The following is a 27,652-nucleotide window of genomic DNA, read 5'->3' as shown; positions in this document are numbered from 1 at the left end:
CTGGCATGCTAATGTTAACATGCTAACTTATTTTTCGAAATGTTTCATTCATTTAGCAAATGTTGCAAGTGTACATCTCAGCCATATAACTTGGTACTTGACACATACAAACTGTTAGCATGCTAAAGTTAACATGATAACTTTTTTCACAAATGTTGCACTTTTTTAAAACTAATTTTGCAGGTGTACAACTCGGAGTCATATAACCTGGTACTCGACACATGCTAACTGTTGGCATGTTAACTTTTTTAGCTAATTTTGAAGGTGTACACCTAAGAGTCATATAACTCGATAATTTATACTTGTAACTGCTGGCATGCTAATGTTAACATGCTAACTTATTTTTCGAAATGTTTCATTCATTTAGCAAATTTTGCAGGTGTACATCTCAGTCATATAACTTGGTATTTGTCACATACAAACTGTTAGCATGCTAAAGTTAACATGCTAACTTTTTTCACAAATGTTGCACTTTTTTTAAACTAATTTTGCAGGTGTACACCTCAGAATCATATAACTTGGTACTTGACACGTGCTAACTGTTAGCATGTTAACTTTTTTTTTTTTAGCTAATTTTGAAGGTGTACACCTCAGAGTCATACAACTCGGTACTTTATACTTGTAACTGCTAGCATGCTAATGTTAACGTGCTAACTTATTTTCGAAACGTTTCACTTATTTAGGTAATTTTGCAAGTGCACATCTCAGTCATATAACTTGGTACTTGACCCATACAAACTGTTAGCATGCTAAAGTTAACATGCTAACTTTTTTTTTTTTACAAATGTCGCACTTTTTTTTTTAAAACTAATTTTGCAGATGTACACCTCAGAGTCATATAACTTGGTACTTGATGCATGCTAACTGTTAGCGTGCTAACTTTTGTTGCACTTTTTAGATAATTTTGCAGGTGTACATCTCAGTCATATAACTTGGTACTTGACACATAAAAACTTTTAGCATGTTAAAGTTAACATGCTTTTTTTTAACATGCTAACTTCTTTCGCAAATTTTGGACAATTTTTTTTAGCAAATTTTCAGGTGTACACCTCAGTCATATAAGCTGGTACTTGACATGTGCTTTACTGTGAGTATATTACCTTATTTTGGCTAATTTTGAAGGTGTACACCTTAGAGTCATATAACTTGGTACTTTATAGATGCCAACTGCTGGCATGCTGATGTTAACATGCTATTTGTTTTTCAAATTTTTTCTCTTCAAAACCATATAACTTTGTATTTGATGCATGCTAAAGTCACCATTTCATTTCGGCTTTGGCATGTCAGCATTTTTACCCAATTTTTCCCAAATTCACAAAATGGACAAAATTGCGAGGCCACACATAATTCGCGAAAATGGTGGAATTTGCGTGAATTGAGGCGATCGCAACATGCGTTTTTCTTACACCTTAATTTAATTAGTGCATATGGGTAAAAGAGGAGTGGGTAATTGAGGAAACATGCACATTTAAATGCAGACCATCCAAAAAATGTGTTTGGAAATAAAGCAAAGGGATTAAGGTCATTGATGTATCAATATTAACAAAAAAAAAAAAAGTTAATTTTTTTTTTTTTTTAATGGGCGTCAGGTAAACACAGATAATATTAGCTAATTTCAAGGGGCAAAATGAAGACATAACCTTGATGGAATGAGGTAAGTGGAGCAGGAGGAGAACCTGAACATGAGTAGTGAATAGAGGGAGGGGGTGATGATGCAGGGTGGGTGTAGTAAGTAACCCCAGCGAAAACAGATTAGTCGACCATGAAGAGGATTACCAACAATGATAGTCCCTCCGAGGGACCCGCGAGTTGGTCGGAGCCAATGCAAACACACACACACACACACACACACACACCTACACACACACACACCCGTACATACATACAAATGCTGTGTTTAACCCACCGCTGCTTTATAGTTGCTTTTTGGAGGTCACTTTACAAACCATTACATTTACACATGCAGTGTTATCTTTACAGGGAACTTCTTGTTTTATTATTATTAATAACTTGAACTAATAACCCAGAATATTATTTAGGGGTGTAATGGTATGCTGCAATCATGGTTCGGTTCATTTTCGATACATTATGGGAACAAAATGCGAAACATGAAAAGTTTTGATGATTTTTTAAAATGAAACAGCTAATTTTTTAATAAATGCAAATATAGATGTGGCATAGAGAAAAATTGATGGATGTTTAAGACACTTTGTGCAGTAAAAGAGTTGTACGTATACCGGTATTAGTACAGTACCTCGATACTAATTAGTCATATTCGGTACTATACCGCCTCTGAAAAGTTTGTTTATTTTGATTTTTTGGTATCACAACATCTTCTTTCTTTTTAAAAAAAAAAAAAGTATATTATGTTTATAAACTCAGGAAATATGTCCCAGGACACATGAGGACTATCAATATGACCAATGTATGATCCTGTAACGACCCAAATTTGTGGTATCATCCAAAACTAATGTAAAGTATCAAACAACAGAAGAATAAGTGATTATTACATTTTAACAGAAGTGTAGATAGAACATGTTAAAAGAGAAAGTAAGCAGATATTAACAGTAAATGAAGAAGTAGATTAATAATTCATTTTCTACCACTTGTCCTTAATAATGTTGACAAAATAATAGAATGATAAATGACACAATATGTTACTGCATATGTCAGCAGACTAAATTAGGAGTCTTTGTTTGCTTACCTACTAATAAAAGACAAGTTGTCTTGTATGTTCACTATTTTATTTAAGGACAAACTTGCGATAAGAAACATATGTTTAGTGTACACTAAGATTTTTTTTGTTAATATAAAGCAATTTTTTGTGGTCCCCTTTATTTAGAAAAGTACCGAAAAGTGCCAAAAAGTATCGAAATAATTTTGGGACCGATACCAGTACCAAAATATTGGTATCGGGACAACACTAGTTCATATACTGTATTAAAAGCTATACCGTATACAGTAAGCCTTGTTTTATAGGTGACAAAGCCAATTAATGTATAATATATATTAATTAGGGCTGTCAAACAAAAACAACAAGTTGACTCATGTGATTAATCAAAAAAAATATTCAAATATTTATGTATAAACGCAAATTTATCACAATTGTTTTTGACCGCACATTACTTTAACCGTGGATAGTCAATGGTCAAATCAGTGCATATACGTCAGTGCAAAAATAATTGAGGAGACTGACTGGTGTGCTTGCTCATTCAACAATAAACAGGACATTAGATAAAACTGTCTCAAAGTTTTGTGCAAATAAGTGTGAGTAAGTACAAACCCCAAAACCAGTGAAGTTGGCACATTGTGTAAATCGTAAATAATAACAGAATACAATGATTTGTAAATCCTTTTCAACCTATATTCAATTGAATAGACTGCAAAGACAAGATATTTAGCGTTCGAACTGGAAAACGTAATTTTTTTTAGCTCATTTGGAATTTAAAGCCTGCAACATGTTTCAAAAAAGCTGGCACAAGTGGCAAAAAAGACTGAGAAAGTTGAGGAATGCTCATCAAACACTTATTTGGAACATCCCACAGGTTTTGCGACCTGTAGGTTATCATGGACGCCCCTGCTTATTTCAGCAAGACAATGCCAAGCCACGTGTTACAACAGCGTGGCTTCATAGTAAAAGAGTGCGGGTACTAGACTGGCCTGCCTGTAGTCCAGACCTGTCTCCCCATTGAAAATGTGTGGCGCATTATGAAGCCTAAACGGAGACCCCCCGACTGTTGAACAACTTAAGCTGTACATCAAGCAAGAATGGGAAATAATTCCACCTGAAAAGCTACAAAAATGTGTCTCCTCAGTTCCCAAACCTTTACTGAGTGTTGTTAAAAGGAAAGGCCATGTAACACAGTGGTAAAAATGCCCCTGTGCCAACTTTTTTGCAATGTGTTGCTGCCATTAAATTCTAAGTGAATGATTATTTGTAGGGATGTCCGATAATGGCTTTTTGCCGATATCCGATATTCCGATATTGTCCAACTCTTTAATTACCGATACCGATATCAACCGATACCGATATCAACAGATATATGCAGTCGTGGAATTAACACATTATTATGCCTAATCTGGACAACCAGGTATGGTGAAGATAAGGTACTTTTTAAAAAAATTAGTAAAATAAGATAAATAAATTTAAAAAAGTTTCTTGAATAAAAAAGAAAGTACAACAATATAAAAACAGTTACATAGAAACTAGTAATGAATGAAAATGAGTAAAATTAACTGTTAAAGGTTAGTACTATTAGTGGAGCAGCAGCACGCACAATCATGTGTGCTTACGGACTGTATCCCTTGCAGACTGTATTGATATATATTGATATATAATGTAGGAACCAGAATATTAATAACAGAAAGAAACAACCCTTTTGTGTGAATGAGTGTGAATGGGGGAGGGAGGTTTTTTGGGTTGGTGCACTAATTGTAAGTGTATCTTGTGTTTTTTATGTTGATTTAATAAAAAAAACAACCAAAAAATGTTACTGATAATAAAAAAAACGATACAGATAATTTCCGATATTACATTTTAACGCATATATCGGCAGGCCGATATTATCGGAAATCTGTAATTATTTGCACAAAAAAAAATTACGTTTCTCAGTTCGAACATTAAATATCTTGTATTTGCAGTCTATTCAATTGAATATAAGTTGAAAAAGATTTGTAAATGTTTGTATTTACGAATTACACAACGTGCCAACTTCACTGATTTTGGGTTTTGTAAAAGATGAAAAAAAAACGTTCCTACATCACATTCCAACAATAAAATTGTATTTGTGTCCAATTATTGGGGTCTTTAGTTCAACTAAAATACGCAAGCGAGTAGTAACCCGTGATTAATCATGATTAATCCAATTTCAAGTGTGATTTGTCTGAACAATTCAATCATTTAACAGCACTAATAATAATACAACTTATTATTAACTACAAAAGCACTCAGAGAACGCTTGCATACCTCCGCCAAGTCCTATTTCCCAATCGCAAAAAAATCCTTTAAAAAAATCCTGGATCCTAATCACCTGCTCCTTATCCCATTTGTGACATTTTTTGAAAGTTTAATCAAAATCCCCACATGCATTTTTGAGTTATGTTGCTAACTAACTAATACAAACCTCAGCAAAATACATAACAAACTTTCTAGCGGACATAATGGACCTATTTTATTTTAGATTATGCTGGTGGCTAATTAAAACAAGGTGGTTAACAGTTATTATTTGTTCCTAAAGTGCGAAAAACAGTTTTAGTTTCTTTTTTTGTTCAGATAATTAGTTCCAGTTTGTACAATATCAAAAGGAATCAGAAATACTTTTAACATTTTGTGGAAAGGGTTTGATCAAGTGAAATGACTCCAATAGAAAACAATGATAGGTATGAAAAATACTAACCTATTTATTAACTGGAATTGACTTCAATTATATTGAAGTGGAGTGGTAATTTGTTTTTACGACAAAAATTAACTTAAGTGAATGACTCTGACACAGGAATTTGAAAAGATGCGGACACATTTGTTACTGAATACTTTCTCATACACTTCGGCCTTGGAGACTTTGTATCTAACACGCAACCCATGATTATAAGATACTTGTTTATCATATAAACAAATGTGGTGTTTTAGACTGCAATATTGTTATTCGTGACTTATTCGACACGGCTAGCTTGTGTGCTATTGTGCGCTTAGCTTTGGTGTAGCTGCTAGCTCCTAGTAGACTACAGCCTACCATGTTTACCTTTTTGTAAATGACTTCACTAAAATAGAAGAAAATACCAACCTTGTGTACTTATTAGGGGGGCATTTACAGTAGGGATGGGATTCATATGGCTCCATTCCTGGATGGGGGTTAATCATTTTGCAATGCAGTCTGCTGAAAATGATGGAAAGCGCCACTTTACGTAGCAACTTTCTTTTCTTTTCCCTTAATGATTGTCACACACACACACTAGGTGTGGTGAGATTATCCTCTGCATTTGACCCACCACCCTCACCCCCTGGGAGGTGAGGGGAGCAGTGAGCAGCAGCGGTGGCCGCGCCCGGGAATCATTTTGGTGACACTGTGGTCAAAGTTGGAATTGCCACAAAACACATTTTAAGATATTCAGCACTCTACTGCCGTCTGGCAGCTGAAGTGGATCGCGCATCCCCACAATTCGTCACGATTCATGTGTCAGGTAAAACGTCACAAATGAGGCCGTATGAATCCCCTTCCTACTGTAGATGTTAACTGGCTTTGCAGAAGTAAACACGCTGCAGGACTGCAAGTATCGGAGCTCATATCAGACATTTTTTTAAAATGCAAGCTAATTGTTTGTTTGTTTTTGTTGCTGATATCTGACCGATATCGGATATCAATATCTAAATCAGTACACCCCTAAAAGAATCCCACGTGTTGGTGACTCAGTCTCTGCGCTTTTTGTATTGAGTTCGACTGCAAAATAAGGGGTCAAAGGAAGTTGCGAGTGACAGCACGTTTGAATTCAAGACAGAACTCGTAGAAAAGTACGAAAGTGGCGTCCCTATTTACCAAAAGATGGTAAATAGGGATGTCCGATAATATCGGCAGTCCGATAAATGCTTTAAAATGTAATATCGGAAATGACCGTACTTGGTCAACAGCCATACAGGTCACACTGAGGGTGGCGTATAAACAACTTTAACACACTGTTACAAATATGCGCCACACTGTGAACCCACACCAAACAAGAATGACAAACACATTTCGGGAGAACATCCGCACCGTAACACAACATAAACACAACGGAACAAATACCCAGAACCCCTTGCAGCACTAACTCTTCCGGGACGCTGCAATATATTTTGGAACAGATTGCTGTTACACTGTATTGGCTTTCTGTGACTGGCCACCAGTGCCTCCATGGAAATGCCCCCCTCTACCTCAAAGAACTACTCAACCCCCAAATCCTCCACACGACACCTCCACTCCGGACAGGCTAACCTCCTCCAACCTCCGAGGAAAAAGCTACGAACAATGGGAGACCGGGCTTTCTGCTCCGCCGCTCCCAGTCTGTGGAACGCTCTCCCTGACCACCTGAGGGCACCACAGACTGTGGATGCTTTTAAATAGACTCCCTTTTTAGACCAGTTGATCTGCCGTTTCTTTTCTTTTCTTTTCTTTTCTACTCTGCTCCGGGGTGGACCGCTAGCCTGTCCATCGGATGGGGACATCTCTACGCTGCTGACCCGTCTCCGCTCGGGATGGTTCCCGCTGGCCCCACCATGGACTGGACTTTCGCTGATGTGTTGGACTTTCACAATATTATGTCAGACCCACTCGACATCCATTGCTTTCGGTCTCCCCTAGAGGGGGGGGTTACCCACATATGCGGTCCTCTCCAAGGTTTCTCATAGTCATTCACATTGACGTCCCACTGGGGTGAGTTTTCCTTGCCCGTATGTGGGCTCTGTACCGAGGATGTCGTTGTGGCTTGTACAGCCCTTTGAGACACTTGTGATTTAGGGCTATATAAATAAACATTGATTGATTGATTGATTGAGACTTTTATTAGTAGGTTGCACAGTGAAGTACATATTCCGTACAATTGACCACTAAATGGTAACACCCGAATAAGTTTTTCAACTTGTTTAAGTCGGGGTCCACTTAAATTGATTCATGATACAGATATATACTATCATATATACTATCATCATAATACAGTCATCACACAAGATAATCACATTGAATTATTTACATTATTTACAATCAGGAGTGTGGAGGGGGGGTGGGGTGGGGGGGGTGGGGATATGGACATCAAGTAGTGGACATAGAGAGAGAGAGAGAGAGAGAGAGAGAGAGAGAGAGAGAGAGAGAGAGAGAGAGAGAGATCAGAAGGCATAAGAAAAAGAATCTGCATTTGATTGTTTACATTTGATTATTAGCAATCCGGGGAGGGTGTTAGTTTAGGGTTGTAGCTGCCTGGAGGTGAACTTTTATAGCGGTTTTGAAGGAGGATAGAGATGCCCTTTCTTTTATACCTGTTGGGAGCGCATTCCACATTGATGTGGCATAGAAAGAGAATGAGTTAAGACCTTTGTTAGTTCGGAATCTGGGTTTAACGTGGTTAGTGGAGCACCCCCTGGTGTTGTGGTTATGGCGGTCATTTACGTTAAGGAAGTAGTTTGACATGTACTTCGGTATCAGGGAGGTGTAGCGGATTTTATAGACTAGGCTCAGTGCAAGTTGTTTAACTCTGTCCTCCACCTTGAGCCAGCCCACTTTAGAGAAGTGGGTAGGAGTGAGGTGTGATCTGGGGTGGAGGTCTAGAAGTAACCTGACTAGCTTGTTCTGAGATGTTTGGAGTTTAGATTTGAGGGTTTTGGAGGTGCTAGGGTACCAGGAGGTGCATGCGTAATCGAAAAAGGGTTGAACGAGAGTTCCCGCCAGAATCCTCAAGGTGCTTTTGTTGACCAGAGAGGAAATTCTGTAGAGAAATCTCGTTCGTTGGTTAACCTTTTTGATTACCTTGGTTGCCATTTTATCACAGGAAAGGTTATGATTGATTGATTGATTGATTAAAAAAGGCTTAAAAACCCTTCTTTATTTTATTTTTTATTTTTTTAGATACATGCATACTAGTTTTAGCTATTTGGCTGTTCTAGTTTTTATTTTTATTTATTTATTCATTTATTTATTTGTATTATTATTATTATTATTATTTATTTTGTATTATTTATTTATTTTATTTTTTTTAAATCTTTTTTTTCTTTTCTAATACACTGTAGCACTTTGAGGTTGTTTACTAAATGTAAAGTGCATTTTAAAAATAAAATATATTATTATTATTATTATTATTATTATTATTATTATTCTTTAGAGGCGTTAACAGGGGCTGCGAACATTTGTTGCATCTAATCGTGTCTCTTTTCTTTTTAAACACGGAAATCTCACAAAATCGTGTGGATTGCAAGGTTTGTGTGCACAAATAATTAGCAGATAAACTGCTGCTTATACTGTCCCTGACATTTCCCCGGGATTAACAACACACACTCCCACTCCACACCTCACAGAGAAGAGGAGGACGGGGTCTCTCCCTCCCTCCCTCGGTCGCAAATTAGGCTTTTTTGTTGCGGCTGCCGCTGCTGTGGAGAAGAATGAGGACTTCCTGCAGAGGACCTTTAAGTGCAGGTCTGAGGAGTCTCTCTCTCTCTCTCCCCCCTCTTCAGAGCGCTCTCGCTCATCCTAAATGGGGTCAAGCTCCCAGTCAGGACCTGCTGCTTTCAATGATCCCAAAGAACGACACCCCTCCACCTGGCCTTTCCTCCCTCCCATCAGTAACCTTTTTTCTCTTCCCTCTCCCCGCATCACTCAGCCTATCCCGCTTCCTTCAGTCTTGTGTCTGATTTTCCGCAGCTTTGTGTGATTGCATCCGAGTTGCACATCGGCAAAAGTGCCAGTGGAGTCCTGATCGAACAATAGCGCTCTTCCCCACATGGTCAATTAAAAAGAGTCAACGGAAAAGTCGACAACCCGTATATGTCAATAAACTCATCGAGTCTCGCTCCACCGTGTTCTTTGTATTGCTAAAAATGTTGATGTTCATGAAGTTTGGTTCTTTTATGAATTTACTATGGGTCAACTGAAAATGTGACCAAATCTGCTGGGTCAAAAGTATACATACAGCAATGTTAATATTTGGTTACATGTCCCTTGGCAAGTTTCACTGCAATAAGTGTCACGAGGGGGGTTTGCGGCTCACTGCGGGGTCGTTCTCCCGGGAATGCAGAACGGATAACTCCGGACGACAGCGTGAGGTAGGAGATGATTTTAATCTCCTCAAGAAATCTTGGCAGGGCATGAGGTAAACAAACATAAACTATGGCGTGGAACAAACACGAGAATGTGGCATGAAACAAACAGCATACACTATGGCGTGGAACAAACACGAAACTGGCATGAAACAAACAGCATAAACTATGGCGTGGAACAAACACGAAACTGTGGCATGAAACAAATGGCATAAACTATGGCGTGCAACAAACACGAAACTGTGGCATGAAACAAACAGCATAAACTATGGCGTGGAACAAACACGAGACTGTGGCATGAAACAAACAGCATAAACTATGGCGTGGAACAAACACGAAACTGTGGCATGAAACAAACAGCATAAACTATGGCGTGGAACAAACACGAGACTGTGGCATGAAACAAACAGCATAAACTATGGCGTGGAACAAACACGAAACTGTGGCATGAAACAAACAGCATAAACTATGGCGTGGAACAAACACGAAACTGTGGCATGAAACAAACGGCATAAACTATGGCGTGGAACAAACACGAAACTGTGGCATGAAACAAACAGCATAAACTATGGCGTGGAACAAACACGAAACTGTGGCATGAAACAAACAGCATAAACTATGGCGTGGAACAAACACGAAACTGTGGCATGAAACAAACAGCATAAACTATGGCGTGGAACAAACACGAAACTGTGGCATGAAACAAACGGCATAAACTATGGCGTGGAACAAACACGAAACTGTGGCATGAAACAAACGGCATAAACTATGGCGTGGAACAAACACGAAACTGTGGCATGAAACAAACGGCATAAACTATGGCGTGGAACAAACACGAAACTGTGGCATGAAACAAACGGCATAAACTATGGCGTGGAACAAACACGAAACTGTGGCATGAAACAAACGGCATAAACTATGGCGTGGAACAAACACGAAACTGTGGCATGAAAGAAACGGCATAAACTATGGCGTGCAACAAACACGAAACTGTGGCATGAAACAAACAGCATAAACTATGGCGTGGAACAAACACGAGACTGTGGCATGAAACAAACAGCATAAACTATGGCGTGGAACAAACACGGAACTGTGGCATGAAACAAACAGCATAAACTGGCGTGGAACAAACACGAAACTGTGGCATGAAACAAAGCATAAACTATGGCGTGGAACAAACACGAAACTGTGGCATGAAACAAACAGCATAAACTATGGCGCGGAAAAAACACGAAACTGTGGCATGAAACAAACAGCATAAACTATGGCGTGGAACAAACACGAAACTGTGGCATGAAATAAACACGACTTACGTGGACACGGCATGAATCAAACAATGACGCCAGGCCGACTGACTGGCAAAGGCAGGCTTAAATGATGCCTCTGATTAGTGCTCGCGAAGCAGGTGAGCGGGCGAACACTAATCAGAGCCAGGTGGAAATAATAAGTAACCATGGTAACCAAACCAAACTCAGAGATGTCACAAACAGGAACTAAGAGAGTCCAAAGCTAACAGAAAATAACAAAAACATGATGCGGACCACGGATCATGACAATAAGGCGCTTTTGGTAGCCATCCACAAGCTTCTGGATGAATTTTGGACCACTCCTCTTGACAAAATTGGTGCAGTTCAGCTAAATGTGTTGGTTTTCTGACATGGACTTGTTTCTTCAGCATTGTCCACACGTTTAAGTCAGGGCTTTGGGAAGGCCATTCTAAAACCTTCATTCTAGCCTGATTTAGCCATTCCTTACCACTTTTGATGTGTGTTTGGGTCATTGTCCCGTTGGAACACCCAACTGCGCCCAAGACCCAACCTCCGGGCTGATGATTTTAGGTTGTCCTGAAGAATTTGGAGGTAATCATCCTTTTTTTCATTGTCCCATTTAAAGCACCAGTTCCATTGGCAGCAAAACAGGCCCAGATCATAATACTACCACCACCATGATTAAAGGTAGGATTGGTGTTCCCTGGATTAAAGACCTCACTTTTTCTCCTCCAAACATATTGCTGGGTATTGTGGCCAAACAGCTCAATTTTTGTTTCATCTGACACCACATGGACAAAGATAAAACCTTCTGGAGGAAAGTTCTGTGGTCAGATGAAAAAAAAAAAAAAAAAAAATTTATAATTGGTTCTTGAACAGGGTTTGTAAATCGAAAAGTTAGTATATTGAAGCAAATTTCTCCATCAAAAACAATGTAAACATGAACAATGAGTTCCAGCCCTGACAAAAGTCCATGTTTTAGTGAAGGTTTGTACATAATATACAGTAAAGTGTTATATAGTATTGTATAGCAAAATAAACATCACAAAGAATTTGTTAAAAACGACAACAACAAGAAGCTGGACTGTTTCGTATGGCCAACACACGCATGTTCACTCAAAAGTCCCTTTGGTGCCCTCACAAACAATCAAAAATCACAAAAACTTTAACAACCATATTGTTTCAATTACAAACATTTTAAAAAGTAAAATGCACTTTTACTTTTGTAAAGGTTTCAAATAATAATTTAAAAGAGGAAAACTATACTGGGCAGGAAGGCAAAAGGGCTTAAAGAAACTGGAATGGAAAAGAAGAATCCCGAGCATGAATCCAAAGTTCTTTGTCCATGTGGAGTAATCAGCCAGTCTCAACAAACAAACAACCAATGTCCCGACAAAGAATGGTGGCTCACACTCAACGTAAATAGTCTTAATCACCAACAGAAAACAGGTGAGAGGAAAAGTGCTTCAAGTTTGTGTAAAGCAGTTATAAAAAAAAAACACAAGCACAACAGGAAGTGCCACCAAAATAGGAGCACAGGACAGGAACAAGCACTAAACACAGAAGAACACTAACAAAAGCCAGAGAGATTTGTTTCACTATATAAACTTTTTAATTTACAAACTGTCAAGACGTGGACTATGGGGGGTTTGTTTTCCCGAGTTGCAAGGAAAGTTGGATCGGACATGGCGTGAAGGTATGTACATGATTTATTTTAACACTAACAAAAGGAACAAACAAAAGGCGGGCACAAGGCGTAGAACAAATTTGGCTATGAACAAAAACGTACACTTGACGTAGACTAATGACATGAAACAAAAGAACTGTTAAACGTAACATGAATAAACAAAACTTACTCGGTCAAGCATGGAAAGATCATGGAACTATGGCATGGAACGCGTAATCATGGGAGTAACAGGGGTAATGTCGCCAGGCCGACTGCTTGGCAACTGCAAGCTTAAATAATGGTGACATGATTAGTGACAACAGGTGCGTGACTCAAAATGTGAAACAGGTGAAACTAATGGTTGCTATGGTGACAAAACAATGGAGTGAAAACAGGAACCAAAAAGAGTCCAAAAACCAAACTGGACATAACTTAAACAAAACATGATCACAGACATGACACACACCCTGCTCAAGAACCAATTAAGTTCCTAAATCGAGGTTCCACTGTATTTAAATGTATTAAAAACAACAACAACAAGAAGCTGGACTGTTCTGTATGACCAACACATGCGTATTCACTCAAAAAGTCCCTTTGGTGCCCTCACAAACGATCAAAAATAAAAAAAAACCTTAAACAACCGTATTGTTACGATCATAAACATTTAAAAAAGTAAAAACCCACTTTTAATTTTGTAAAGGTTTCAAATAATCATTTAAAAGAGGAAAATCCACTTACATTCAAAGGTCCTCTTGGCAGCTGCTTTCTTCCCAAAGGAAAGAAAGGAGAAAAGGGAGGGGGCGAGGGTGAAGGGCCGTGTGTGCGTGCTCTTGGAAGAATGAGAGGTAGCCCTCTCCTCCTCTGTGAAATAAGTTTGCTTTGGCTTCTTTTTCCAGAAAACGTTGTTCTCATCACAATTAAAAAACGTGCTGTGGTACAGCAAGCAAGCACAAAATGGCGGCCAGCGGGATACAAAATGAATGAAGGAAGTGTTCGTACACCGAGGCATACATGGACTGTATGTGGCCCAATCTAAAAAATTGTAAACTGAAAAGTTTGCAAATAGAAGAGTTCCTAAATTCAGGTTCCTCTGTAGGGTGTACCGGTACCCTCTAAGGTGCGCGCCTGTGCAATTGCGCACTGCTCAAGCGTCCTCTGCGCACGGCAAATCTATGCCACGCACAAAATCAAATAAAAAAAATAAGCGCATAACAATTTGGGACAGAGAAAACAGTTTTCGTCATCATTGTTCAAATATTGTAACGTCTGTCGAGACGCTTCGAGGACATGAATTCCATCCATCACTTTACTGAGCAAAACTCTTTATTGTCGGCCATAAACACATCACCAAAACATTAGTAAAAAAAATGATATCTAGCAAAAACTGTAATTTTCTGCAGTACAAACCAGACCAAAAGCAACTTTGTTATATCAACAGCGGCCGCTCGCTCTTTCTCACTTGCGCCAACACATGCACATATGGCACTTAGCCAGTGATGCGTTTACAGCCACATAAAAAGTCAGACAACTCCAACACCACGCATAAAGTGTCATTCCAGGTCGTTGCACTATGATTTACCAATCAAATGTGTGCTTATTCTAGTGTCATTTATTGGGAATCTTAATTTATAAATATTAATCATGAAATGCTGTTAGTATATTAAATAAATACTAATACAAATATATTTTTTACAAACAGGAAGTTGCAGGAATGTACACATGATCCCCTGCTTACATCTCATTGTGCAACATGTGAATGTTTTAATGGGAACTAAATGCAATGTCTGAAAGGGGTACAAACTATTTCCAAAGCAGGACCTCCACCCAGACAAACAATACAAGTACACAGTTCACGAAAACAATATTTGTTGTTATTGTCATTGTAAGTGGGCCTAAACACTTATATTAGAAAATAACCTCATGGAAATGACTGCTGTCATTTGATTATAATAATAAGAGAATGTTGTCTGTCTATCTGTGTTGGCCCTGCGATGAGGTGGGGACTTGTCCAGGGTGTACCCCGCCTTCCGCCCGAATGCAGCTGAGATAGGCTCCAGCGACCCCGAAAGGTACAAGCGGTAGAAAATGGATGGATGGATGGAGATGTAACTTGTTATTTAGCCAGGTTTGGGACAGGTGTGCTGCTGGTGTAGCCACAGTGTGTACGTCTGATGGGCTCCACTGAATGCTCAGGGAGTTTTTGCGTTTGCTCACACACATGAACAATTAGAGGGAACATTGCTCACGAGTCGTCATTAATACCACCGTTCGGTTAATCTTTGATACGGTGAGGCACAGGTGTCAAACTCAAGGCCTGGGGGCCACATCATTTTACGTGGCCCACGAAAGCCTGTGTCAATAAGGCATCTTTCTTGATAAACCTACGGTTGAACTTAAATTCACGGACACCTCAATTTGCAAACTTTTAGATGTACAAGATTTTTGATCGAGCCAAATATGCCTCCGCGTTCAAACCAAGGGGTTCTGGGTATTTTTTCTGTTGTGTTTATGTTGTGTTACGGTGCTGATGTTCTCCCGAAATGTGTTTGTCATTCTTGTTTGGTGTGGGTTCCCAGTGTGACAGTGTTAAAGTTGTTTATACGGCCACTCTCAGTGTGACCTGTATGGCTGTTGATCAAGTATGCTTTGCATTCACTCATGTGTGTGCAAAACTCGCATATATTATGTGAATGGACCGGCACGCTGCTTGTATGGAGGAAAGGCGGACGTGACGACAGGTTGTAGAGGACGCTAAAGGCAGTACCTTTAAGGCACGCCCCCAATATTGTTGTCCGGGTGGAAATCGGGAGAAATTCGGGAGAATGGTTTCCCCGGGAGATTTTCGGGAGGGGTACTGAAATTCGGGAGTCTCCCGGGAAAATCGGGAGGGTTGGCAAGTATGGCGTATGTGCCTTTTTTTTTTTATCCTTTGGACAGGTTTTGTCCTTTTTGCTAACTCGAGTCCCAAAAAGACAATAGACCAGCACGGAAAGAAGAAGGGAATTGCTATGGAGTAAAAAAAAAAGAAAAAAAGAAAAGTATTTGTACATTAATGGCGCTCACAAGTATGGAATTCAAGTTTTAATTGTGATGAGACCGGACTTTTCTGGAAAAATATGCCAAAGCAGACTTATTTCACAGCGTAAGAGAAGAGTTCAGCTGTGCCTCTTTCAAAGCCGACACACACAGACGCACACACGGCCCCTCCCCCCGATCCCTTCTTTCTTTCAATCTGTCTGTCTGCTCCTTTCTCGTCAGCTTTTTGCCAATGCTAATGTAAGAGGTTTTTACTTTTACAAATGTTTATTATCGTAGCAATATGAATTTTGCCTATCGTTCACACTCATTATGAGAGACAGGATTTTACATCAAGTGGCACTGGGGAGGCTCGTAATCTCAATTTTTGCTCGCAACATAAAGCATGACAATTAGCCGAGTGACAGCTCGTATCCCCAAAAATTGGTAAGCTGGGGCAGTCCTATCCCAAGGACATTTCGCCGTTTTTATGCTTGAAAATGCCTAATTTCAATCAATCAATCAATCAATGTTTATTTATATAGCCCTAAATCACAAGTGTCTCAAAGGGCTGTACAAGCCACAACGACATCCTCGGTACAGAGCCCACATAATTTGAGACCACAAATGGTAGAATATGCTTTAAAAAAGTAAAATATCAAAAAGAAATCTGCAAAGTGGTAAAGTCACAATAATGGTGGTAAGGGACGACTGTATTGTGAATGTAAACGGGACATGCGACTCTGTGAGATAAAAGTCTAAAACATCATTAGTAGGGATGTCCGATAATATCGGACTGCCGATATTCTGGGCCGATAAATGCTTTAAAATGTAATATCGGAAATTATCGGTATCGGTTTCAAAAAGTAACATTTATGACTTTTTAAAACGCCGCCGTGTACACGGAAGTAGAGAGAAGGACAGAGCGCCAATAAACCTTTGCGTGCCGGCCCAGTCACATAATATATGCGGCTTTTACACACACACAAGTGAATGCAAGGCATACTTGGTCAACAGCCATACAGGTCACACTGAGGGTGACCGTGTAAACAACTTCAACACTGTTACAAATATGCGCCACACTGTGAACCCACACCAAACAAGAATGACAAACACATTTCGGGAGAACATCCGCACCGTAACACAACATAAACACGACAGAACAAATACCCGGAACCCCTTGCAGCACTAACTCTTCCGGGACGCTACAATATACACCACCACCCCCCCCCCCACATCAACCCCGCCCACCTCAACCTTCTCATGCTTTCTCAGGGAGAGCATGCCCCAAATTCCAAGCTGCTGTTTTGAGGCATGTTAAAAAAAATAATGCACTTTGTGACTTCAATAATAAATATGGCAGTTTTTCCCATAACTTGAGTTGATTTATTTTGGTAAAACCTTGTTACATTGTTTAATGCATCCAGCGGGGCATCACAAGAAAATTAGGCATAATAATGTGTTAATTCCACGACTGTATACGGTATATCGGTATCGGTTGATATCGGAATTGGTAACTAAGAGTTGGACAATATCGGAATATCGGGACATCTCTAATCATTTAAAAACAGTACAATAAAGACATGCAAACTCCTTTAACCGTTCTATTGAGGTCTCTAGTCAAGGTCAGGAGTTAATGTGCATGCAATGGCTAATTTTGCTCAGGCGGTGACCCAGAATTAGCGTCATGACTACAGTACGGCCTGCTGAAAGGTATGAACCACACCTACTCAAACATTTACTCTACATTTGAGGCCCTTTTTTTGGTCCCGGTGTGGGTTCTTCGCAAACAACAACCGTGCAAACAGTCCAAATTTGAATACAGCCGATCGTCAACTCAGCCGTGTCTGACACGCACGCACGCACGCAGACGCACGCCCGGCTGAGAAAGGCCTGTCAGGACTGGAGTAGTGACATACCTTCCCTCCTCTCACCAGGCCTCAGGCGTCAGTTTGCAGGACAAGCAGAAAAAGGACTCAACAAAGTCGCCTCGCATCTTTTGGTTCAGGTGGCGTCCACCGTCATCGAGGGTGTTCTCGGCGCTTCCCTCTCCTCTCGCTCCACCGAGCTCCTCCCGGGCCGGAGCGCCACTGTCGGTGGTCAGCGGCGCTCTCAGCCCTCCTCCGTGCCCATACTGGCTTTTATTTAATTTCTCTGTATAATGGATGTGAATGAAGCCAAGGGAGGGGCAGGCCTCTCAGCCAAAGAGTAACAATAAGTGCCATTATTTTTGATTGGCTTCCCCACTTTTTGAAAATGACTTTCAAAGTGTGATTTCCCATTGTCGGGGCACAATAATGGCGAACAATGCGGCCGTGGGGGCGAGGCGGGGTAGGTTTAGTCTTATACACGCAAGCTTATATTGAAGGGGGCTTTGGCAGCGGCGGCCGGTGTGCACTGGGTAACCCTGCAGGGCCGCGACTGGGCCCGGGGTTAGTCTCATAATGGGAGGCCTTTAGCTGCCATTGTGGCGGCTGTGTCAACAGAGAGGCCGCTGGGAGTTTCCTGGCATGGCGGGGGTGGGGAAGAATCCTTTTAGGCCAGGGGTGTCAAACTCATTTTAGATCGGTGGGCCACATGGAGAAAAATCTACTCCCAAGTGGGCCGGACTGGTAAAATCACGGCACGATAACTTAAAAATAAAGACAACTTCAGATTGTTTTCCTTGTTTAAAAATAGAACAAGCACATTCTGAAAATGTACAAATCATAATGTTGTTGGTTTTTTTTTCACACTTACATGTTGCGGTTAACGGTATTCTATCTTTATTTGTCATTATTTATACTTTCTGAATGAATTATATGGTAATGTTCATCAGTCAACTCATTGGGGTTCATTTTCAATCTATCAAGTAGAGATGGCTTTTTTGCCGATATCTGATATTCCGAATTACCGATTCCGATATCAACCGATACCGATATATACAGTCGTGGAATTGACACATTATTATGCTTAATTTTGTTGTGATGCCCCGCTGGATGCATTAAACAATGTAACAAGGTTTTCCAAAATAAATCAACTCAAGTTATGGAAAAAAATGCCAACATGGCACTGCCGTATTTATTATTGAAGTCACAAAGTGCATTATTTTTTTTAACATGCCTCAAAACAGCAGCTTGGAATTTGGGACATGCTCTCCCTGAGAGAGCATGAGGAGGTTGAGGTGGGCGGGGTTGGGGGGGGGGGCGTGGTTGAGGTGGGGGGGAAGGGTAGCGGGGGTGTATAATGTAGCGTCCCGGAAGAGTTAGTGCTGCAAGGGGTTCTGGGTATTTGTTCTGTTATGTTCATGTTGTGTTACGGTGCGGATGTTCTCCCGAAATGTGTTTGTCATTCTTGTTTGGTGTGGGTTCACAGTGTGGCGCATATTTGTAACAGTCTTAAAGTTGTTTATACGGTCACCCTCAGTGTGACCTGTATGTGTGTTGATCAAGAGTGCTTGCATTCACTTGTGTGTGTGTCAAAAGCCTTTTATATTATGTACGTGGACCGGCACGCAAATGCAGTGCGAAGTTGGTAGAGTGGCCGTGCCAGCAATCGGAGGGTTGCTGGTTACTGGGGTTCAATCCCCACCTTCTACCATCCTAGTCACGTCCGTTGTGTCCTTGGGCAAGACACTTCACCCTTGCTCCTGATGGGTGCTGGTAGCGCCTTGCATGGCAGCTCCCTCCATCAGTGTGTGAATGTGTGTGTGAACGGGTGAATGTGGAAATACTGTCAAAGCGCTTTGAGTACCTTGAAGGTAGAAAAGTGCTATACAAGTATAACCCATTTATCATTTAATTTAAGGATTATTGGCGCTCTGTATTACACCCTCCGTCCGTGTACACAGCGGCGTTTTTAAAAGTCATAAATTTTACTCTTTGAAAAAAAAAAGTCTGCGGGCTATAGAGCGTTTTCTATTCGGGCTCCAGTACTCTGGAATGCCCTCCCGGTAACAGTTAGAGATGCTACCTCAGTAGAAGCATTTAAGTCCCATCTTAAAACTCATTTGTATAATCTAGCCTTTAAATAGACCCCCCCTTTTTTAGACCAGTTGATCTGCCGTTTCTTTTCTTCTCTCCTCTTCTCCCCTGTCCCTTGCGAGGGGGAGTTGCATAGGTCCGGTGGCCATGGATGAAGTGCTGGCTGTCCAGAGCCGGGACCCCGGGTGGACCACTAGCCTGTGCATCGGTTGGGGACATCTCTGCGCTGCTGACCCGTCTCCGCTCGGGATGGTTTCCTGTTGGCCCCGCTGTGGACTGGACTCCCGCTGATGTGTTGGATCCACTGTGGACTGGACTTTCACAATGTTATGTCAGACCCACTCGACATCCATTGCTTTCGGTCTCCCCTAGAGGGGGGGGTTACCCACATATGCGGTCCTCTCCAAGGTTTCTCATAGTCATTCACCGACGTCCCACTGGGGTGAGTTTTTCCTTGCCCGTATGTGGGCTCTGTACCGAGGATGTCGTTGTGGCTTGTACAGCCCTTTGAGACACTTGTGATTTAGGGCTATATAAATAAACATTGATTGATTGATTGATTGAAACCGATACCGATAATTTCCGATATTATATTTTAAAGCATTTATCGGCCGATAATATCGGCAGGCCGATATTATCGGACATCCCTAGTATATATATATTTATTTATTTATATATGTACCTTATTGCTTTTTTTTATCCTGCACTACCATGAGCTTATGTAACGAAATTTCGTTCTTATCTGTGCTGTAAAGTTCAAATTTGAATGACAATAAAAAGGAAGTCTACGTCTAAGTCTAAAAAAAATATATATATATATATATATATATATATATATATAAATTTTGTGGAATAGCCTTCATTTCTAAGAACAAGAATAGACTGTCGAGTTTCAGATGAAAGTTCTCTTTTTCTGGCCATTTTGAGCATTTAATTGACCCCACAAATGTGATGCTCCAGAAACTCAATCTGCTCAAAGGAAGGTCAGTTTTGTAGCTTCTGTAATGAGCTAAACTGTTTTCAGATGTGTGAACATGATTGCACAAGGGTTTTCTAATCATCAATTAGCCTTCTGAGCCAATGAGCAAACACATTGTACCATTAGAACACTGGAGTGATAGTTGCTGGAAATGGGCCTCTATACACCTATGTAGATATTGCACCAAAAACCAGACATTTGCAGCAAGAATAGTCATTTACCACATTAGCAATGTATAGAGTGTATTTCTTTAAAGTTAAGACTAGTTTAAAGTTATCTTCATTGAAAAGTACAGTGCTTTTCCTTCAAAAATAAAGACATTTCAATGTGACCCCAAACTTTTGAACGGTAGTGTATATATATATATATATATATACTGTATATATAAATATATATACACTACCGTTCAGTTTAGCTCGTTACAGAAGCTACAAAACTGACCTTCCTTTGAGCAGATTGAGTTTCTGGAGCATCACATTTGTGGGGGTCAATTAAACGCTCAAAATGGCCAGAAAAAGAGAACTTTCATCTGAAACTCGACAGTCTATTCTTGTTCTTAGAAATGAAGGCTATTCCACAACATTGTTTGGGTGACCCCAAACTTTTGAACGGTAGTGTATATATAGTGATATGAGTTTAATTGGTTTCTGTGATGGAGCTCTTTACTCAAAAGTACTTGTATCTCAAATCAATTAAAGACAAAATATTATGCTAAACCAACTTTTCTTACCTATTGGTACCTCTTTTTGTGTATTTGGGATCTGCATAAATCCGGAAAATTTGAAATCAAGCCATGGAGACAAGATTATAGCGGATATATTTAGAAAACAGTCTGTCCTTCCTTCATACTTTCTTTCCTTTTGCCCCATTAGCGATGTTTTTTCCTAACTGTCACGTTAGCTGATATCTCCATATATGCTAGAGATTTATCCAAGGTGCTTTTGCGCGAGTTCGCCATTATAGTCCGCGCTGTAGTCAATATGCTCCTTTTTCGCTATCCTCTTGTTGTGGGGCAGACTGGCTCGTACATGCACATGCATCCTCCACTGTTGCTATTTCTAATACAAAGTAGTGTATAGTTTAAAATTGAATCTGTCAGTCCACTCTAAACGCTAAAAACTACAACATGATTGACAGGGAGAAGACACAGTCGAAGTGGAGGCACGTAAATAAGACCGCCCACAAAACAGCGCATCATGAAAGGACAGTCAGAAAGCAGCTTGAAGACGGTCCGTAAAACAAAAACCCCACCATTACGTGTTATGTAGACCACAAAGAAGTGTTGTAAATGTTGAAAAAAACCCATCATATTTTTTGGGCCTCCCAAAATCACCACCAACATGTAACATGCTTTTAAAACAATTTAATTTTGCTTATTAGTTGGTCTGGAACTCCAAGATGCAAAGACAGCAGCTAAAAATTAGCTTAACTACAAAAAACCAAGATTGTGCAGCTGGGAAGTGCACAGGAAACACAGAAAACGATCCAGCATAAAAAGCATCCTGATTGGCGATCAGAGACAGGTGTGCCCTAATTGCCAATCAGGGACAGGTGAGGGAGCCAGCGCTCAGACAAGAAAAGTGGTGGAGGCAAACAGGAAGTGGAAAGCAAAAATAAGAGTGCTAGACAGGCAATGAATACAGAAACTTAGGAAACTAATAATAACTAAACTATTATGACATTACTCGTACATATTGTGTATTGCAGGGGTCACCAACGCGGTGCCCGCGGGCACCAGGTAGCCCGTAAGGACCAGATGAGTAGCCCGCTGGCCTGTTCTAAAAATAGCTCAAATAGCAGCACATACCAGTGAGCTGCCTATATTTTTAAAATTGTATTTATTTACTAGCAAGCTGGTCTCGCTTTACCTGACATTTTTAATTCTAAGAGAGACAAAACTCAAATAGAATTTGAAAATCCAAGAAAATATTTTAAAGACTTGGTTTTCACTTATTTAAATAAATTCATTAATTTTTTTTACTTTGCTTCTTATAACTTTCTGAAAGACAATTTTAGAGAAAAAATACAACCTTAAAAATGATTTTAGGATTTTTAAACACATATACCTTTTTACCTTTTAAATTCCTTCCTCTTCTTTCCTGACAATTCAAATCAATGTTCAAGTAATTTATTTTTTTTATTGTAAAGAATAATAAATACATTTTAATTTAATTCTTCATTTTAGCTTCTGTTTTTTCGACGAAGAATATTTGTGAAATATTTCTTCAAACTTATTATGATTAAAATTCAAAAAAAATATTCTGGAAAATCTAGAAAATCTGTAGAATCAAATTTAAATCTTATTTCAAAGTCTTTTAAATTTCTGTTTAAAATTTTGTTCTGGAAAATCTAGAAGAAATGATGATTTGTCTTGGTTAGAAATATAGCTTGGTCCAATTTGTTATATATTCTAACAAAGTGTAGATTGGATTTTAACCTATTTAAAACATGTCATCAAAATTCTAAAATTAATCTTAATCAGGAAAAATGACTAATGATGTTCCATAAATCCTTTTTTTAATTTTTTCAAAAAGATTCAAATTAGTTAGTTTTTCTCTTCTTTTTTTCGGTAGAATTTTGAATTTTAAAGAGTCGAAATTGAAGATAAACTATGTTTCAAAATTTAATTGTCATTTGTTTCGTGTTTTTCTCCTCTTTTAAACCGTTCAATTAAGTGTAAATATCATTCATTATTAATCATAACATAGAGTTAAAGGTAAATTGAGCAAATTGGCAATTTCTGGCAATTTATTTAAGTGTGTATCAAACTGGTAGCCCTTCGCATTAATCAGTACCCAAGAAGTAGCTCTTGGTTTCAAAAAGGTTGGTGACCCCTGGTGTATTGTATCAAAGACAACACAATACAATATACTACAAACATGTGGAGCAGTTTTATTAAAACACTTCCTTGATAATACATGTTGGATATGCTTTTTCTATGCATTTTATGTAAATGTTGCTCCACTATTACTTTTATAACCCACTTTTTGAGTCTGTCTGCAAAATGACTGTTAGTGAAGGTGTTCCCAGATTGCAAATGAAACCACACCCCACCCTCTCCAAAAGTATTATAATTCATCTTTTGAAAATATACACTTTTTAAAATATATCTTGAAGACGAATGTAACTGCATTTTTTTCCCCCCCAGATATGTTCGAAAATAAACATAAACATTATATAGATTCACCCGGTCACTACATTAGGTACACCCGCAAACTCATCCATCGATTCAGTTGCACGTCGGTGTTATTATGCTCCTGCTGCGATTACATTAAAATAATACTTTATTGTGCCTATTTGTGTGTTTCTTCACGCTCAGCTGGCCTTGTACAGGACCCTCCTGCCCACCCCCCCCCCCCCCGCCCACACCCCCTGGCTGATTGCTTTACTTAAAAGGAATGTTTGCAACTTGCTAACAGTCCCGTTTTTCAAACCCAAAAATATGTTACCGTGACATATATTTTTTAAAAGTGTGTAGTTTTTTTGTTGTTTTTTTTGCAATTTCTAATTATCGTATTTTTCGGAGTATAAGTCGCTCCGGAGTATAAGTCGCACCAGCCGAAAATGCATTAAAAAAAAGGAAAAAAACATATATAAGTCGCACTGGAGTGTTAGTCACATTTTTTGGGGAAATGTATTTGATAAAACCCAACACCAAGAATAGACATTTGAAAGGCAATTTAAAATAAATAAAGAATAGTGAACAACAGGCTGAATAAGTGTATGTTATATGAGGCATAAATAACCAACTGAGAACGTGCCTGGTATGTTAACGTAACATATTATGGTAAGAGTCATTCAAATAACTATAACATATAGAACATGCTATACGTTTACCAAACAATCTGTCACTCCTAATCGCTAAATCCCATGAAATCTTATACGTCTAGTCCAGGGGTCGGCAACCCAAAATGTTGAAAGAGCCATATTGGACCAAAAATACAAAAACAAATCTGTCTGGAGCCGCAAAAAATTAAAAGCCATATTACATGTGTCATGAGATATAAATGTAATTAAGATGACTTAAAGGAAACTAAATGAGCTCAAATATAGCTACAAATGAGGCATAATGATGCAATATGTACACATCGCTAGCCTAAATAGCATGTTAGCATCGATTAGCTTGCAGTTATGCAGTGACCAAATATGTCTGATTAGCACTCCACACAAGTCAATAACATCAACAAAACTCACCTTTGTGCATTCATGCACAACGTTAAAAGTGTGGTGGACAAAATGAGACAGAAAAAGTGGCATAAAACACGTCGTAGAAAGTCGGAGAAAGTTATACCAGTTATATCAATCAATACATGTAAACAAACTATACGGTGAGTTCAAGGACCGCCAAAATAAGTAGGACAAAACGGCGCTCGCCAAATACTCGAATCAGTGAAGCATGTTTAATATAAACAGTGGGATTTATAACAATTAGGGAGGTTTGTGTCATGTTTGTCCTCCTACAGAAACCATACTAAAACAAAAAAATAGATTTTTTTTCCCCCTCATCTTTTTCCATTCTTCATACATTTTTGAAAAATCTCCAGAGAGCCACTAGGGCGGCGCTAAAGAGCCGCATGCGGCTCTAGAGCCGCGGGTTGCCGACCCCCGGTCTAGTCTCTTACGTGAATGAGCTAAACAATATTATTTGATATTTTATGGTAATGTGTTAATAATTTCACACATAAGTCGCTCCTGAGTATAAGCTAAACTATGAAAAAAACTGCGACTTATAGTCCAAAAAATACGGTATACGAAATAGATAAATTGCTCATTAGCACAAGGAATTTGTTTGTATTTCACCCTGCCACTCCCCCTGTCTCCTCACACGTACGCGCAGGAAGCACGTGAACACAAACAAAAGCAGTCCTTGAGAAGCAGCTAACAATTTGCAGTCATGTTGTTGTTATGATAGAATGTACATTCAATGATAGCTAACCTTAGCTATACAAATCACTGTCATTGGCTGACAACACACAAAGCCACTGCGCATGCACATGTACATACGAGCGTAGTTATTTCATTATGCTAAAATGCAAAAAATTGTAATGCTTAAAATACAATGGAACATTAGCAAACATCTCATCATTCGGTTTTCAGATAAGTAGGTGCACCTCACTGTGACGTCACAATGTAGCCAGGATGCAAAACACCAGATGAATCCAAAACTGCGTGAAAGCTCGCCCCCAAACGCATGAACCTTGTTATCTGAGACATTGTCAAACACGACTATCCAACATTAGAACATTTATAAATCAGAAAAGACTAAATTCATCATAAGTCCACTTAAAGCAGGGGTGTCCAAACTTTTTCCACTGAGGGCCGCACACGGAAAAATTAATGCATGTGGGGGCCATTTTGATATTTTTCATTTTCAAACCATAACAAAATATATGGATTTTTTATTTATTTTACTTTTAGGGGTCCCGGAGACCATAAAGGGTCTCAGTCATTAAAATGTTAAAAATAAGTCAGATTATTATTATTTTTAAATTATTTAACGCTTACAGTAAATCTCTACATCAACTTCAAGTTGATATAAAGTGATACAAATTAAAAAAAAATGTTTTATGGCTTTTCTGTCAAAAACAACTTAGTTTTTTTTTTTAATAGTAAAACTGAAATATGCAGTATTTAGTAATTAGAGCCCTAAAAGATCAATAATGCAGGACACCATTGATTTTAATTTTTTCATATTTTTGAGTAATCACAGTGAAAAGATAAATAAAAAATCACTAAATATATTTGGGATCCAAAAGGTGCCCCGCTCATAAAGTGATACATTTTTATTAGGTTTTTCTTTTACTTTCAACACTTAAGTTACGAGATCAACTTCAGATATATCTGTCGATTTTATGCTGGAACAATTCTTTTGTTTGTTTTATGCGCTTTTGTCAAATAAAACTTTGATGTTTTTATATGGCTGCTACACAATATATGCAATATTTACCACATAAAACATTTTAAAGTGAAATATTTGAAGTAATTGGAGCCCTGAAAATAATTCATTATAACATGGATTTTTTTGTCATTATTTTTTTTTTTGAGCAATGGCAAAAAAAAGAAAAATAAAGAAAGACAAAAGAAAAAAAACAGCCTGCATGGCAGCTTTTGTGTCAACATTGCAACCTTTTCTCGTTAGATTTCACCTCATTCCACTTTTTTTAATGTTCTTTTTTATTTTTACAATAGTATTTCCAGAATGTGTGGCGGGCCGGTACACAATCAGCTGCGGGCCGCAAATGGCCCCCGGGCCGCACTTTGGACACCCCTGACTTAAAGCATTGTAATAATGTACAGTAAGTAACATTCGAGAACGGACTTCTACGGTCTTTCCTCTGAGCAGCTTCCCGATATTTTCATGGATACATGTCTGCCAAAAAAATCGGATCGGTATCGTAGGCCGAAAATGTCGACGAGGACATCTCTCACATGAATGTTAGCTATTTTACTTGCTGTGCTGGGCTGTGGTCTTTCCCAAGGGAGTCTTTGCTTGCCTAATGACCGCAGTGTGCGGGTACGTTTACTTCAATAAATCTGCAGCGAGGTGTTCACGTTCCCCACCCGCAGTGGTACATTTGCAGCTTCAATCCGTCAACCTATTCCACTCAAACATGAGATCATGTGGATTCAGTTTCTTCGAGCAAGCACACATTCACTCGAGTTTTTGTCGATACGGAAACCTTGAGAAAGCAGTGGAAGCTGAACAAATAGCCGCATACACAACACACACACACACACACAACACACACAACACACACACACACACACACACACACACACACACACACACACACACACACACACACACACACACACACACACACACGCCTACTCTTAATGTAAATATACATGTTTAGGTCACCAACCCCTAAACAAAGAGGCCCAGCACAAGTGGCTCTCATTACTTTAAGCAAGCATACGCAGCAGGGATGTGCGGTCAGGGTAGACGGGTAAGGTAAAGCCTCACTTGTCATGATGAAAAAAATAAATAAA

The 27,652-nt window shown here is 39.2% G+C and overlaps 1 long non-coding RNA gene across 1 annotated transcript in view; it reads right to left on the bottom strand.

The window, feature by feature from the left end:
- Positions 1 to 18,115, bottom strand: part of LOC133643583 (uncharacterized) — a 32,685-nt gene extending 14,570 nt beyond the window's left edge. The window contains exon 1 of the long non-coding RNA XR_009824711.1: positions 17,638 to 18,115. This is a non-coding gene — a long non-coding RNA (uncharacterized LOC133643583). The remainder of the gene's footprint in view (positions 1 to 17,637) is intronic.
- Positions 18,116 to 27,652: the final 9,537 nt, after the last annotated feature.

Source organism: Entelurus aequoreus, linkage group LG01 (genome assembly GCF_033978785.1).
Source record: "Entelurus aequoreus isolate RoL-2023_Sb linkage group LG01, RoL_Eaeq_v1.1, whole genome shotgun sequence".
Classification (NCBI taxonomy): Eukaryota; Metazoa; Chordata; class Actinopteri; order Syngnathiformes; family Syngnathidae; genus Entelurus; species Entelurus aequoreus.
Note: the sequence above shows the minus strand (reverse complement) of the source record. Positions and strands in the feature narration are given on the sequence as shown.